Below are 17670 nucleotides of genomic sequence, written 5' to 3'. Positions count from 1 at the left end.
GATGTACTCTAATGAGGAAGATGGATAAGAATGTGAAACCAAAAAACAAAACCCCAAAAAACAAAAAACAACAAACTGATATAGCAAATGAAATATCATATGGGATTGTACAAAAGTAGTAGGAGAGAACCTTAGGTGGTGGTGGGCAGTGGGGGAAGGGAGCCACTTCTAAATGAGTACTGAAGGAAGAGGAGTTTTTTTTTTTGTTTGTTTGTTTTTTTTTTATTTTTTTTTAATTTTTTTTTTTCAACGTTTTTTATTTATTTTTGGGACAGAGAGAGACAGAGCATGAACAGGGGAGGGGCAGAGAGAGAGGGAGACACAGAATCGGAAACAGGCTCCAGGCTCCGAGCCATCAGCCCAGAGCCTGACGCGGGGCTCGAACTCACAGACCGCGAGATCGTGACCTGGCTGAAGTCGGACGCTTAACCGACTGCGCCACCCAGGCGCCCCTAGGAAGAGGAGTTTTTAAGATGATGTCAGCCGAGTCTGTAAATGGGGTGGGGCAGAGTATGGTAGGCAGGAGGAATTGCTAGGGGAAGGCCCTGGGTAATAGAAGACTATGCTACTGTAACAAAGGCTAAGGCAACAGTGACTTAAGCAGGTTTAATCCATTTCCTTCTTACCTAAAGTTCTGATGTAGGTGGTCCATGGCAAACAGGGCAACTTGTACCATGAAGTTCACCCAAGGATGCAGGTTCTTGGGCATGGCTTTTGTATTGTGTTCCAAGGTGATTATTTTACAGTTGACCAGCAGGAAATGGAGAAAAAGCAAGCTAGTTGTACTATGTTTTTAAAAACATGAATAGAAGCTTCATACCTGAATTCTGTTCACATCCCTTAGCTGAAACCTAGTTACATGAGCACACATAGCTACAAAGAAAGCTAAGAAATCTTTAGCTCTGTGGCCACGTTCCTACCTGAAACTTCTATTACTACAGAAGAAGCAAAGAACAGATATCAAGGACACAAATGTCAGCCTCTGCCAAAGTCTGGCACTTTGGTGGCCCAAAAATCAGAGTGTACTCCTAATTTTTTTACACACAGAACACGTTCACCCCTATTCTAGAAAGAGAATCTCTAAGTATTATTTGTTTACTGCATTAGCTCAAAGTCCAGGATTGCTAAGTGATGCAAAATCCAATCTCTGGGTGATATGTGTGCTTTCAATTAGGACTGAATGTGGATCTTTTGATCCAGTGATCTAAAAACCAAAAAAGAAAAAAAAAAAAAAGTTTTCTCCTCTTCCAGGACCAGTATACCAAGATGGGATAGGAATCAAATAACTGCAATACAAACCCCTATTCAGAAAATGAAAGAATTGGAAATGCATGAGAATTGCTGATCTCTAGCAATTTTCAGATTCCACTGGAAGACATTAGAAAAACTCCCTACCCTGACAGTAAAAAGTAAGTTTGGTTACTCTGTCTTTCAATCCCTGAATCTGCTGTCAGGGAGGGATTCCCCCACCCTCTGTTTTCTGTGGTCATATTGCAAGTGGGTAGTAGCGCTATGTCCTCATTAGGAAGTTAAGCATCTTTCACACCTGCTTCCTGAGGGTACAGGTTTAGGGATCCAGATTTTGCTTTAGAGATTAAAAAAAAATGTTACAGGCTTTTGTTAGCCAGGTTTGCAAGTTATTTTTAGCAATAAATTTCCCTCAAAGAGTCGGTATGCATCTTATGTTTCCAGGTAACCACAGCAAATTATATCATCTGAGCTTAGGGTGATTGAAATCTCTGGTCTGCCCTTCATGCTCTGTCCATACCTGCCACTCACCCCCAAATTAAAGTTGTCTGAAAGAAAACCTTCAGTTGGAAGGCAGCTCTCTCAGTCTGAATTTTGTCAGTGAAAATTTTTACCAGGAGCAAGTTCCCATTATCTGTCTGGTAAATCTTAAAGGGCATGCTTGAGAAAGGCTAGGCTACAGCTTGTTTTTCTCTTTGCCACTTCTTTAGAGCCAGAATCACCTCTTATAACTAGCACGCATTCATGACCGCCTTACGACTTTGGTAAGAGGTGAGAAGCAGCTGGTTCACACTGACAGGAGTTTTTCCAATTATTTCCACTTGAATTGTAGGCTCTGTCAGCATATGGTTGGTGTGCAAGTGTTGCAAGTGACAGTTTTACTGAAACCTTTTGCACCATAAAACAAGTATGCCTAAGTTTTCACTCTGTGATGTCTATTCTTTTGTCACCAACTACCCAGCCACCAAGCTAATACCACATATTTTCATTTTTGTTGCAATAATGCCCGGATTCTAGGATTCAAATTCTCTATCAATAAAGCTTTAATGCAAGAAGCAGAAACCATTTTAGTTGTTTTAGAAAAAAGGGGATTGAATCCACTTAGTTAGCTGAGACTCAAGGAAATTAACAAATTAACAAATTGTTAGATTGACTAGCAAAATAGATTTGGAGCAGAATTGACCTTTTGGAGAAGTTCTTCATTCTGATAAAATCAGGAAGAAATTTTAACGTTGTCCCTGGAGATATTGAGTCCGAGAACACACCCCTGTATCTGTAATCCAAAAGTCAGAAAAACAAAACCAAGACGTTACCACTGGTGCTGTCACACTGCTCTTCATCCATGGAGGTGGAATGATGATGTGGAAAAACCATGCTTCCACAGTGTTGCTTTGCCAGAAGAAACTGTCAAACCTGCAGAAAGATGGTCTTCACCCACTTCTGCCTTCCAAATCTCTTGCTAATGCATTTATTTGGTGAAATTTAATTCACATATAGAACTCAAGAAGCAAGGGAGTCTAGAAAATTATTTACCTTTCAGCCTCTGTGGTTCACTGATACTCACTGGAAAACTGGAGGGATAGATGCTGACTGAAAATTAATTACAATATGCACAGTCTGATTGTAACTGCAGCCAAGGAGAGGATGTAATCAAGGGAAGGAGGGCAGTATAAAAAAAGTGTGGAGGACAGAAACAATCCAGATTTAAGGGATGAACAGAGGAAGAAAAACTCCCAGAGGAGGCTGGAACAGAGAGGTGGAAAGAAAACCAGGCGAGTGTGCTGTTGGTATCTATGAGAAGGGAGCATTAAAAGAAAAAGGTGACAACAGAGTTGAAGACTGCTAAGGTTGATGGGGGGTGGGAGGGAGGGGAGGGTGGGTGATGGGTATTGAGGAGGGCACCTTTTGGGATGAGCACTGGGTGTTGTATGGAAACCAATTTGACAATAAACTTCATATATTGGAAAAAAAAAAAAAGAAAGGATCGGAAATGGTAGCTGGATTAAGTAAAAAGGCATAAACTCAGTGATGGTATTTCATTGAGTGACAGGAGTAGAAGACAGATTCAGTGAGCTGAAGAATCAGGAGTCAGGGAGTATAGACAACTGTAGCAGGAACTTTGGGCATAAGACTGTAGGATAGATGTAGATATTAGCTCGAAGTAGATTTGGGGGAAAGAAGAGAAATACTGTTTTTCTTGCTCTTTTTAAGGTAGGAGAGATTGAGAATATTTAAATATTCAGTAGAAAGGGTAAGAAGGAATTGAGAAGTTGAAATATAGAAGGAAAGGCAAAAACTAACAGATGGTTCTTGAAGGCAGGAAGAGATGGAATCCAGGGCAGATATGGACAGAATGCTATGGGTGAGAAATAGGACATCTTTTCCATTGTAGCAGAAGAGATAGCAAAGGATGGGTCTAGATGCAGGTAAAATTGGATGGTGAGACATGAGACTGAAAGAAGCCCACTGATATTTTCTATTTTTTCATACATACAAGTAGAAAAGTTTGTTAAATTGAGGAGACACCTAGTGAGTTAAAATATTCATGAAGAGTTGAGAATATTTGATTCTATCTGTATATCACAGATCAATAACCTTCTGGTGAAATTGATTAAAGTTTTTCAGTTGCTAGTAGACTGAGAGAGAAGAGGTACTGAGAGTGTAAGTTAATTTCCTAGGGCTGCTGTAATAAAGTTCCACAAACTGGGTGGTTTTGAACAATAGAAACATTGTCTCATAGTTCTGGAAGACAGAAGTCTAGAACTTTAGTGTTGGCAGGTCTATGCTCCCTCTGAAGGAACTAGGAATAGATCTGTTCTAGATGTCTTCTAGTTCCTGGTAGGTTCTTGGTTTATAGCAGTGTAATTCCAAGCCTTATGTGGCATTCTCCCTGAGTGTATGTCTCTATCCAAATTTCCCTTTTTTATGAGGACACCAGATTAGGAGCTCACCCTACTCTAGTATGACCTCATCTTAACTAATTATATCTGCATGATCTTACATCTTTTTTTAAATTTTTTTTAACGTTTATTTATTTTTGAGACAGAGAGAGACAGAGCATGAACAGGGGAGGGTCAGAGAGAGAGGGAGACACAGAATCTGAAACAGGCTCCAGGCTCTGAGCGGTCAGCACAGAGCCTGATGCGGGGCTCGAACTCACGGACCACGAGATCATGACCTGAGCCGAAGTCGGACGCTCAACCGACTGAGCCACCCAGGCGCCCCATGATCTTATTTCAAAGTAAGGTCACATCCTGAGGTACTGGGGGGTTAGAACTTCAGCATATGAATGGGGCAGCACAATTCAACCCATAACAGAGTCACACTCCTAGAAACCAAGGGATAGAAAGTTGCTAATAGCAAACCCTCTAAATCAGGAAGGGATAAATACTGTTACATGCAGCTGAAAATAGAGTGGCAGAGATGGATAGTGGAGTCATCCCTTAAGAATAGTAATGCTGCGGCACGTGGGTGACTGTTTATTAAGCATCTGATTTTCTATTAAGCATCTTGATTTTGGCTCAAGTCATGATCTCACAGTTTGTGAGTTCTAGCCCTGCTTCAGGCTCTGCACTGACAGCGTGTAGCCTGCTTGGGATTCTCCCTCTCCCTCTCTCTCTGCTCCTCTCCCACTCATGCTCTCTCTCTCTTTCTCTTTCAAAAATAAATAAAATTTAAAAAAAGAATAATAATGTCTATGCCCTAGGGTTATTATGAGGATTAAGGGAGATAATACATATAAAACATTTAGCACAAAACCCAGATTATGTGAAAAGCATTCAATAAACGGTTATAGATCCTGGCTTCCTTTCAATAAATAACAGTTACTACTATAAAAATGACACTAATAATAGTAACTGTATTCTTCAATTTATTAATTTATTTATAATATACAAACTCCCATCTGTGCTAGTCCCTGTTTTAAGAATAGGAATATAAAGTAGATTAAAATTAAATATTTGTTGAATGAAAGAATGAGTGAGTGATCTTACAGTGTAATGGGGCAGAAAGGTATTACAAACAGTTATGGGCCAGTGAAGCAAATGCTAAAGGCATACAGAGTTAAATTGGAGAGCTAGGGATAGCGTCAGCATGAGATGATAGTTGAATATTTACCTAAGCCTGAACACCTCTAGAGTGATAGAAAGTAGGACCACAACAATGACAATTTTTACATCATTGACTCAGTTACTTCATTGAAATTTACAGTAAGTGCGCTGTTGCTACCCAGACTATGTTAGCCTGTTTTTATAGTGGCAGTTCCATAAAGCTAAGGGATTGATTTTCTAATTTTGGAAGTTTTGAGTCAGAATATAGCTTCAAAGAATAATTGGAAGTATTAGAAGTAGAAATCATGCACAATTATAAATAATATTTGATGAGAATCTTTGAAACACATCAAGTTTTATTTATTTATTTTTAAATGTTTATTTTGAGAGAGAGAGAGAGAGAGAGAGAGTTTGTGAGTGAGGAAGAGGGAGAGAATTCCAAGCAGGCTCTCTGTTCTGTCAGCACTGAGCCCAATGCAGGACTCAATCTCATGAACCATGATCATCATGACTGGAGTCAAAATCAAGAGTCAGATGCTTTGCTGACCGAGCCACCCAGGCACCCCAAAACAAATCGAGTTTTAAAAGTTTAAGGTCTTTGATTACAAAGAAACATGAGATGATCATGTTTATAAAAGCTAAAAAATAGTTAATAACACCTAGAACTAACTCTTAAAACAAAGATAATAGGAGTACTCATTATTTCTCATTTTCCTCTTTCCCTTCCCCACCTCTTAAAGTCAGACGTGGAGTATCCCTTACTTGACTGATGAAATCTGAGTAGCAAGGATACTTGTCAGTTCCACACTCATAAGTCAGTGTGTGATAAACCACACTGGCTTTATCTATCTCAATGATCGGATAACATTGCCTAGATAGTGGTGCCCCATCAGCCTGTGTGTCTGAGTGACAGCAATCACCAGGCATGTACAAACCTACATGGCACAGGTGAATGAAAAACTTCTGTTATGCCAAACCACTGAGATTTGGGTAGTGTTTGCAAATACAGCATAACCTAGCACTTTCTATTAATACAATAATTGAAATTTAAACCAGCATTTAATGCATCAGTATCTTTGAAGTTACAATTAGAAGCTGTTTTCTCTTCTTTCCTCTCACCATGAACTCTTTGTCAAATAATAGACAAATATCCCTTACAATAGAAAGGACCTCTTAATATCTTGCAAAGTGTTTCAGAAGGTTTGTCACCTCCTTAAACTATAAACTTTTTTTTTGAGTTTTTGGGGCCATACAATTTTTTTTATGGAGAGAACTCTTCATACTTTTTATCTAGTTCTTCACGAAGTTCATAACCCATACATGATTGAGATCAACCACTATAGAAGCCTGTATTCATAAGTTCCTGCATCAGTGAATATAGGTGCATGACAACTTCACATTAACCAGTTAATGGTAGCTATAGTCAGGATGTGAGTTGGAGAGAACACTGTTTTGGAGAGTTTAATAAACAGTAACTAAGTACAGATCTCTAAATTAATTCATGCATCTGGTATTTTGACCTTTAAATTTGTTAAGTTTTTCCATCATTAATAGCTCTCCAGTATATCACAGCATTTTTTTAAGGGTGACATTGGATGGAGTATTGTTTTATCAAAGGATTCTGTTTACCAGTTTCTGAATTGGATTTACGGAAAACACATGTGAACACACATATATACACACACCCACATGCACATACACACATGCACATGCATACACATGTACCTTGTAGAAATTCAATCAAAAGAATAAGCTGAAAGACTCTTAGCTATTACTGTGGAGTTCATAGTGTATTCTGTGGAGCCCTAGGTGCATCATGGATAAGAGAGAGGTGGGTCTGGGGGCTCTCTGTGCTCCCATTCCTACTCCTACTTCAACTAGAGCAGCTCCTCTTGTGTGTTTTATATGATGTTTTCTGTCTCCCTCTTTCCCATCCTCAACAGAGCTCCTGCTTTAAAAATGTTCAAGAACCACTAATGGAAATTGTACATTTGAGCATAGTGAGCTATCTCCAAGAACCTGAAAATGAGGTTGACCTCTGAGAGCTAAACTGTGAAATCCAAACTAAGGAAAGAGATAAAAAAAATAGGCAAAATCATTTTGAAGAAAGAGGATGGTTCTCAGGTCTGAATATTATTTGACTCAGAAAATAAGTAATATTTATATTTCTAAAGAAATAATGTACCCCTCAGAAAAGACTGAAGCAAGGGCGGGGTGATCAATAATAGACCATGGAGCAATGAAAGAAAACTTCTCCATTTCCACTCCCAAACAGAAAAACTTAAACGCATGGATCCATCAGATTATGTTTGTTGAGCTCAGAATGCTCTCCTTATCTCTTGACATTCTACCTCAACCCAAAGAGAAGAAATTTTCTACCAAGGGAAGAAGGAATTGATAATCAGATTGGTTAAAGACATCTTTCACTGCACCCCATGCAGTGACCTGGGAATGCACCTTGGAGACAATTAGTGCTCACTGGCTCTGTACACATTTGTGACAAATGGAAATTAAGTTCTGAGAGATTAACTTGATTTACTAGTAAGTCCTGACTCACAAAGTTATGAGGTTAAACCATATGAAACTGTCGATATCCAGCCATTTTTAGCCTACAAAACTGGAGGATGCATATGGTTCCATATAGTGCTATTCACATGAACTGAGTTTAGATTGAATCTAGCTCCAATTCTAGGCTCTTTTCATTGTGTAGCATTGCCTTCTTTGCAAAATGTTTGAAATTTATTGATTGGCCATTTTTGAGAAATGTATTTTCTTATTTTCTGTGATTAAATAAGGAAAATCTTGGATTGGCCCTTTGATATTTTGCCTTGCAGTCTACAGGACCATTGGAAAAGATGAAGAGGTGTTTATAAAGACTCATTTGGAAACAATGTGTTGGATGGATTGGAGGACAGTCTTATGTAAAAAGACAAGGTATGAGAGGAGCCAGTAGACCAGGTAGAAGCATTGAACCCAACAGGATAGAAAGGATGAGACGAATCCAAAGGGGAAAAAAAAATGACCAGGAAACTTAACTTTTCCACCCTTGCCAGAGGGGCACTAAAAGAGATCACACCTTACCTTTTGGGACAATCCAGCCCTGCCCAGGTCTTTCTAAAGTACAATCAGTAAGTAATCAGACCTGATATCCCATGTGATGACTCAGTTATTATGCAATGAGAGTGAGTCACTTCTCTTCTGTCTACATTTTCTCTCTGGGCTGTCTTTTCCAATTCCATACCCTAGACTGCCAACTGAGTGGCAATGATTTGCAAATCGTTATCTCTTGCCCAGACCTCTCTCTTGGCTACAGACTCTACCTAAAGGACAATGGAATATCTTTACCTGGTTGTCCCAGAAACATATGAACTCAGCATATGAAAAGTTGAGCTAATAGATTTCCCCACTAATTGAATCTTTCTTATATTTCTATAATTTGTTAATATCAAACTAGGACTTTATCTTAGATTATTCCTTCTCCTCCATCCTCAACATGTAATCTATTCTTCTAACCTGTCTTTTTTAAAATCTCCTAAACATCTCCTCTCTATTTCCATAGCCAAAGTTCAGTTGCACATTAATTTTTACAATGGCCTCTTTACTAATCTTTCTTCCCTATTTTAAAATACAAAAATGCTGATTTAGGTTTGGCTTAGGGGGTTAGTTGGTTAAGCATCCAACTTTTGATCTTGGCTCAGGTTAGTTTCTCATAGTTTGGGAGTTCGACCCCCACATTGGGCTCTGCACATGTGGAGCCTGCCTGGGATTCTGTCTCCTCTCTCTCTGTCTCTGCCCTGCTCACGTGCTCTCTCTCAAAATAAATAAATACACTTAAAAAATGTTTAAAAATGATGATTTAAAGGGGCACATGCACCCGGATGTTTATAGCAGCACTGTCAACAATAGCCAAATTATGGAAAGAGTCCAAATGTTCATCTACTGATGAATGAATAAAGAAGATGTGGTATATATCTATAATGGAATACTACTCAACGACGAAAAAGAATGAAATCTTGCCCTTTGCAACAACGTGGATGGAACCAGAGTGTGTTATGCCAAGAGAAATAAGTCAGAGAAAGACAAATATCATATGATTTCACTCATGTGAAATTTAAGAAACACAACAGATAAACATAGGGGAAGGAGAGGAAAAATAAGATAAAAACAGAGAGGGAGACAAACCATAAAAGACTCTTAAATACAGACAACAAACTGAGGGTTGCTGGAGGGAGGTGGGGGGCAGATGGGCTAAATGGGTGATTGTCATTAAGGAGGGCATATGTAGGGATGAGTACTGCGTGTTAAATGTAAGTGATGAATCACTGAGTTCTACTCCTGAAACCAATACTATGTTGTACATTAACTAACTTGAGTTTCAATTAAAAACCATGCACACAAAGATAAAAACATGCACTAATATTTGTATTCCAATTTTTAATTGGAATCATAGACAATAATAAAACATAAGGGTGTAGGTGAGTATGGTGAAAGAAATAGACATTGTACCAGCTGTAATCAGGTCAAGTGAATCATAGTCTTGATCAAAATAAATGGTCAATGATGCTTGAGTTTATCACTGTCCTTCTGGGTGTTGTCTAAGAAGACTTGTCTCTGGAACTGAGGTCACAACCATGTAGGTCATGGCAGGCTTGTTTTTCATGGGCCAAACAGCATCAAGTTGTCTACTGAAAGTTTAGTTGGAATAAATGATAACATTACTAACAAAGTGGAAGAGGCAATTCATTGGGCTTCTTTGTTGTTTATTGATGTTTGCCTTGTGGACTGGTACTACGTTTTATATGTGTTTCCATCTTATTTTAATCACAGAGTTATGGGAAATTAATATTTTTTTCAATAAACGTATGAAAGGCTGTGGAAAAATAAACTAAAATACACTCTTCAAATAAACCACCACTAATTCCCCCTTCAGAAATCATCAGGGAATCAGTTTCAAACTCCTTATGTGCTTTATATTCACCACTTGTTTACTGCTTAATTTTCTAGCTTCACCTACCTGCATTCTTGCCCTTGCATTTTTTCCATTTCTTTTGTGATTTCTGGGCAAAAAAGATTGTATGCTCCCCAAACATTCTATATTTTGCAATGCCTCCAAGCATGTATACAGATTTTCCCTCCACCTAGAATGTCCTTTCCTCCACCTCTGCCACACCTCGTACCCTGCCTTGTCCACCTGGTTTTCTTAGTCATACTGAAAAACAGCTTTTCCATCTTCTCCTTGAATCTTTCCACACCTCCTTTCCCTTCCCCCAGACAGAGTGACTTGCTCCCTTTTCTCTACTCCCAAATACCTTCTTTTACATCTATATTGCACTAATTACCTCACTATATGATAACGCTCTGCCCCACAGATTGTATCTTCTTGAGAGTTATATTTTGAGTGGTTGAATGAATGAGGGAGTCAGAGCCAATTTTATTTCCTTTTTAAGATATAAAAATAACTTAAAACTGAACTGTTGCAATGTAACTGATATTTTCAGGAATCTGTGAGACATTCACAAACTTGTGATTCAATCCTAAAAAGGACCAACTCAAAAATGGGCAGCAAGTTTCTTATTTTTTCTTCTTACTTTTTGTGATTAAATAAAGAAAATCTTGGATCAGTTTTTTGGTATTTTGTCTTGTAGTCTGTAGGACTTTTGAAAATGTATTCAGTGTTGAAACAAAAAAAAATTAGAATAAAATTACCAATTATGGGTATGTTTAAGAATCATTTGTGATATGGTATGATAATAAGGTAGTTGATTGATCAGAAGATTGCAAGAGCACAAGTGCCTTGGAGGATATTTTTCCACTTGGTTGTTTGTTTTCTGCATAGTCTTGTAGTTACTGTCAGGTATGATTTTATTTAAAAAATTTGATTTTTGTCCTTTCTTTTGTATTTCATGCTGTCATAGGGGAAGTCTTCCATCTCTTTATATATGTAAATACTCATTGATGATTAATTACTGTATTTCATTGGTTAGTTGAGAACTAAACCAATAAACAATGTCTTTAAACAAAAATCTATTCATTTCTACTATCCCAAGTTCTTGTGTCCAGGAAGAGATCTAGCTTCAGAAATGTTGGGCCTTTCTAAATTTTTTAGCATGCTTAAAGGCAAGAACTCAAAATTTCATTATTATTTTTCAGACATTTTTGAGCAATTATTAATTCTTGACATGTTGTAGAGCTATATTCCATTTATTTTTATTTATAGGTTCAAAAGATTCTTGAACCATTATGGGGAAATAGAATAGAGAAGGATAATTTCTTCCTTTGTCTAGGAAAATACTAACCTTCCAAGGGGATATTAATCTGATTGGAGCCAAATCTTAAACATTGTTGGATCACATTTAACTGTAGATGAGCATATGGTGTATAAAAGATCCTGAACTTAACTGTGAATATCCCTTCTTCCTCTTGCCCCATGAAGCAAGAGCCAGAGAATTTCGTGTCTTCTCCAAAAGTAATCCCTGTCATCCTTCTTTCTTTCTTTGCACTTCTTAGTATCTGCATTCTCATCTCTTTAGCCTTTTGTACCAAGTGGTCAACCTGAAGTTAGTAATACCTTGAAATATGGATTTATACTTAAACTAGTGAGAAAAGCACTGAAAGTAAAGTAAAGCACTTAAAGCAACTAGGTTACATTTATTAACACAGCTAACCAGAGATCTCTGCATTGGAATTTAAGTAGAGGACCAGCTAATAATAAACTAATAACTTTTTTGCCATATTCCCTGGATCCTTGTGCATATTTCTTCTTTGTGGAAATCACATAAGAAGAAACAACTGGACAAAGGCTACATTGAAGCATTCCTGGATTTCTTGTCTATAATACCATATGAAAATTCCCCAAACTCACATTATCATTCATAACAAGCTGATCATCATCATCATCATTTGGATATTACTTAGAGTCACCCTGGCTGAAATTACAGAATAATTACGAAAATATTGGAAGAAACTGGGATCTGAGATGGTTTTAAGTGTAAGGCTACCAGTTGAGGATAGTGACAGAATATGATGGTAAAGATTATTATCATAATAACATTAGCGGCTAACATTTGTTGGACATTTAGTGTATGCCAGACCTTGTGGTCATTGTCTTATACCTGTAATTTTACTAAATTCTCAAAACAACTCTATGAAGTAGGTACTATTATCGTTTGTATTACATAGATTAGAAAACTAAGGGCTTGGGGCACCTGGGTTGCTCAGTTGGTTGAGCATCCAACTCCTGATTTCAGCTCAAATCTTGATCTCATGATCTTAGGATCAAGACTGGCATAATTTTCCCAAGGTCCAAAATGACACTAGGTTTTAGTATTATGTTAATTTGAGCATTTGAAAGGAAAATAATGACTTAATAAATCTTGTTTCTAGATTTATATTCTCATCAGTAGTACAAGGAAAATTTGAAAAGGGGTTAAATGCAATTACAATTTTATGGAATTTTTTTAGGCAAGATATATTTATTAAAATAAAATACTGATGGGGTGCTTGGGTGGTTCAGTCTGTTGAGCTTCTGACTTCAGCTCAGGTCATGATCTCACATTTCATGGGTTCGAGCCCCATGTCAGGCTCTGTGCTGACAGCTCAGAGCCTGGAGCCTCTTCAGATTCTCTGTCTCCCTCTCTCTCTGCCCCTCCCCCACTCACTTCTGTGTCTCTCTCTCTCAAAAATGAAAATATAATAAAATACTGACTCAGGCCTCTAACTTTGTATTCTTTTATTTAAACTTATATCCTAATCAAAATTATAAGTTGTTGAATTTCAATTTTGCTTCTAGCTCTGCTTACCATTAAAGCCTATGGGTCCAGACTATTTTCTTTCTTTTTTTTTTAATTTTTTTTTAATGTTTATTTATCTTTGAGACAGAGAGAGACAGAGCACGAACAGGGGAGGGGCAGAGAGAGAGGGAAACACAGAATCTGAAACAGGCTCCAGGCTCTGAGCTGTCAGCACAGAGCCTGACGCAGGCCTCGAACTCACGGACTGTGAGATCATGACCTGAGCTGAAGTCGGACGCTTAACCGACCAAGCCACCCAGGCGCCCTGGACTATTTTCTTAAGAATATGTGGTCTGTACATTTTTATAGACTGTTTTTTTTCTTTGGGCAACACCATCCAGATTTACTGAGTTGATATTTGGAATTATACATTAGCCTACATTGAAATGTATTAACAAAGTGTCCCTTTCTTATTGCACTACATAGGGTTCATTTATGACCTTAAAACCAGAAATAGTTGGGCCTTTCTTGATTCGAGTTTTATAGCTGTTAGGCAGATTTATAGTGTCCCAGTGTTACTGTGTACTAGTAACAGGAGAAATGGAGTCATGGAATATGTTAGTACTCGGGAGTATGGTAGAACAGTTTCCTACAATTATTTCTTTCATGTTATCAAGATCTTGATCAGTAATGCTACCTACAATAAATTGGTAAAAAGGAGAGATTCTTGGAAGGTGGAATATAGTAGAACACAATTATAGAGATTATTTTTAAAGAAACTTCCAGTTATGGGTTTCAAATTCTTCATCTTAGTAGCTTCCTACATACTCCAATGGCTCCATTGCTGTATATCATCCCATATTAACTGTTTTCATTCAGTAACGCACAGATCAACTGAATATTGTTAAGGTTCATTAAATATACTTTTTAAGAAATATAATAAATGAAAATGTGGAAGAAATAACTGAGAATTAGATATGAAAACCTATGCTTAACTGCAGTCTACTGGAGGATTTCATCAAGAGTCATTTTTCTTGTTAGCATGGTCATGAATATGAATAACATAACAGCCAGGGAAGTGTTTTTATGGTTACATTTTGTATTTCAACTTCCCTAATACCACTAATAGAATTTTTTATCTTGTTTCTTTCCAAAAGGATTTATCTGCATAAAAGACATGCAAAATAAGGTTAATAATATAGAAAATAGGAACAAAGGGAGAAAAGAAAATGAAAATATCCTAACTCTATAACAATTTATGTAGTTGAACTTCACATTTGTCTCAGAGCTTCCTGACATACAAGGAAAAAAAAGAAAAGAAAAATATAGTCAGTTACAACAGGGCTTTTTACTTATTATATAATAACTGACATTGTATTACAAACCAAACATTATAATTATTTTAAGGAACATGGTAAAAAGCAGAGGAGCCTGAATTATCTATCCTGGGATCCAGATAACCTGAGGGCTGAGAAGATCAATATTTGGGCACACCTATAAACACTCCAGGATATACTTGTGAGCCAAGCCATCATGGTTGGAAAATCTGTTACATAGTTTACATTATTAGAGAAAAGGGTGTCTCCCAGTTTCCGGTGGGAGGGTGGGGAGAAGGGGGATGCACTTTCCCTACATTTAAATTCTAAAATACTATATTTATCCCATTGAGAATAAATAAGAGTAGAATTTCTTAGAGTTACAGTTGATATCTGCATACTCATTTACTTTTGGTATTACTTAATGTAATGATTTGCCATTAATAAAGAGGATTTTGTTTACACGTTTGTTTGGCTTTCACTGTTTCTAGGCATGGTCTCATCCTATGTGGCAGGTAACAGCACCATCCAGTTCCCCAAAGGAATTTCTTAGAGTAGGAGATGTAGGGCTTCCCTCCCTGCTTTCTAATAGAAGACACATAATTTCCCTTGAAGAGTGTGAAGACCAGCCTGTTCTTCAGCTATGGCAATGATGTATGAGTATGTGTTCTGCCATTGCCCTACCCTCCCAAACCCTATGAATGGCGTGAAAGGGCAGGGCGCTGCAACTTGATGCCTGCAGGAAAAGGGAGACAGATTTTCGTGTAAGTGTAGACTTTTGCATAATGAACCGATATGCAAGCTTCCAGGTTGTGCAAGTTATAACGGGTAGTATTTTGGAAACCAACATACAAGTATAATCAGCTACTAAGATACATAAGCAGAATATGCGGAAAATGTTTTTCTCCCAGGGGGCCTTGTGAGGGGCGTGGAAAGGAGCTTTTAAAATGAGGGAGACACTAAATCCTGTTGCCATGCAGGGTTGTAAAAAGTAAACAGTATACACACTCCCAAGGGCTTTTCTTTAAAGAATCTGGATTGGAATGAGGACAGCAGATATCACATCCAACTATTGCCATGAAAAGCAGAGAAACTAACCCAAGCCCAGAAGCTTCATGTCAGCAGGTAGTTTGGCCAAAAGTTAAGGGAACACCGTTATAAGCGCTAATATTTATTAGGTAGATGATGTTTCTTCCCAGATATTTTTTAATAGTTTGAAGTAATGTGAATTTAAAAAAAAAAAAAGTTTTTTTACCGGATTAGAAAAACTATCTTCATCCATGTGGAATATCCCTGCTCTTATGGATCATCTTAACTTGACTGTACAAATCACCACATTGTGTAGAATTGGTGTTCAGGGTATTATGGCCTAAAATTGTGTTGTCCCCAGATTCATATGTTGAAATCCTAACCCCCAGTAACTCCAAATGTGACTGTATTTAGAACTAGGACGTTATAGAGGTAATTAAGGTAAGATTAGGTCATAGTGGTGTGCCCTAATCCAATATGACTGGTGTTCTTATAAGAAAAGTAGACTAGGACACAGATGTGTACAGAGGAAAGATCAGGTAAGGACTCAGAGAGAAGGCAGACATCCGCAAGCCAAGGAGACAGGCCTCAGGAGAAACCAAATCTGCTGGCATCTTGATCTTGGAATTCTAATCTCCAGAACTGTAAAAAAATAAATTTGTTTTGTTTAAGCTACCTGGCATGTGGCATTATGTTATGGCAGCCCTAAAAATGAGTGCACAGAGTATGAAATAAAAAAAGACCTAGCAAGTATCTTATGATTTTTAACAGAATAATTTCTACTATGTATGCCTTAGAGAATAAGACTCACAACTTTCTTCTAAAATTGGCTGAAGATTCAGAGCTCCTTAATTTACATAAGGGTCACCCTGGCTAGCCTGTAAGTTCCTTCAGAAAAGGAGCTGAGCCATGTTCTTGTTTTCTGTGCATTCTCTGAGTGATAGCATATATTAAGGTACTCACTCTTTAACTTAATTCTTTGATTTTCCATAAAGGAGAAGAAAGTGAATTCTGCAAACTATAAACAAAGAATCTTACCCTCAGTTTGAATCAGGAATCTGGAAAGAAATTATACTAAGATTATTAAAATTAGGAACAAGGAGTATTAACCTAATTAATCCCTCGTTGGGTAGTTTATTCAACGACATTGGGCATTACTGTCCAGCTCTTGAAACGCTCTCCATCTTTGACTTACACAACATTGTTTTGATCTTTTTTACTTCCTTGATAAGAGCTTCTCTGTCTCCTTCCCTTGCTTTTCCTTCTCCAGTCCCCCCTTCAAAGCTTTTGGAGTAACTATTACATTGAACAAGCATACTTCTTGACATAACCAAAATACAACTTTTGTTATTAAAAGAACCTCTAAAATTTATTTATAGGGCAAACTTCCCCTCCCCTGGATGGAAATTGCTGGTTCTTCCATCCCTTTTCTGCTACATCTTAGAATTTTAGGGACTTAGAAGCTGGGCAGTCCTAGTGCTGGGACTCACCCGTTCCTACTTGATTCGTTCCACTATTATCTTTGGTCAGGCCTTTCCATGTGTTGCCTGCACTGTGAGATCAATCCTATGGCCCTAGAAGTTGAAAGGAAAAAGAAGTTCCTATTGATCTGGATTTACAAGCCAATTCCAGCTTAGGTCGTATGCCAGGTTTTTACCAACTCTAAACTTACATTCTGCTTTGTGGTACTTGGGCTAGGACTCAGCAGACGACGTTTCTCAGATTCTTTTGTCAGCTAGTTTCTTATCAGGGTCTATGAATGGGAGGCACTAGAGGAGAATTAGAAGACAATAGGAAGGAAGAAAGGAATTTCCTCCCCTTTTCCCAGTTTCCATCTCACACTCCAGCAGCAGGGGAAAGTAGCTCCAGCTTCCAGTATCTTTCTGAACTCCCAGCACTCCCTTCAATATGTTCCTTAGAGGAACCAGCAGCTACCAGGATGTATTCCTTTAGTAGTTGGAGTTAACCATTGTTCTGCTTCATGTCACCTACTGGGCTGTACTGCCCAGGCTGTCCAAGGATCTGGCCAGCCAAATCTCAAAATTGGAGATCTTTCCCCTATAGCTTGGAGCACCCAGTCTACAGGGCTTCCTCCTGTGAACTCCTATGTCTCTACTCCTCACCTCTTTTTCTTCTGCAAACTTAACAGTTATTAATATCCTTTTTGCTCTTTCAACCTTTCTATGCTTATGGGAAGAGTTCTCTGGGTTAATTCATCTCTCTTTGAAATACTCAGTGTGGTTTCTGTTTTCTTTATTGGCTCCTGAGTTACACAGGTGATGGGCTCAATCACCAATT

At 37.9% G+C, this 17670-nt stretch overlaps 1 long non-coding RNA gene across 2 annotated transcripts in view; it reads left to right on the top strand.

Moving 5' to 3' along the window:
• Window positions 1-17670, top strand: part of LOC122211394 — a 78336-nt gene that overhangs the window by 25772 nt on the left and 34894 nt on the right. The window contains exons 1-2 of one of the 2 annotated variants that reach the window (XR_006198662.1): window positions 3219-4086; window positions 7241-8231. The exons of the other annotated variant lie outside the window; for it this stretch is intronic. This is a non-coding gene — a long non-coding RNA (uncharacterized LOC122211394). Of the gene's footprint in view, window positions 1-3218; window positions 4087-7240; window positions 8232-17670 lie in introns of those variants that run through there. 2 annotated transcript variants of the gene reach the window in all.

Source organism: Panthera leo, chromosome F3 (assembly GCF_018350215.1).
Source record: "Panthera leo isolate Ple1 chromosome F3, P.leo_Ple1_pat1.1, whole genome shotgun sequence".
Classification (NCBI taxonomy): Eukaryota; Metazoa; Chordata; class Mammalia; order Carnivora; family Felidae; genus Panthera; species Panthera leo.
Note: the sequence above shows the minus strand (reverse complement) of the source record. Positions and strands in the feature narration are given on the sequence as shown.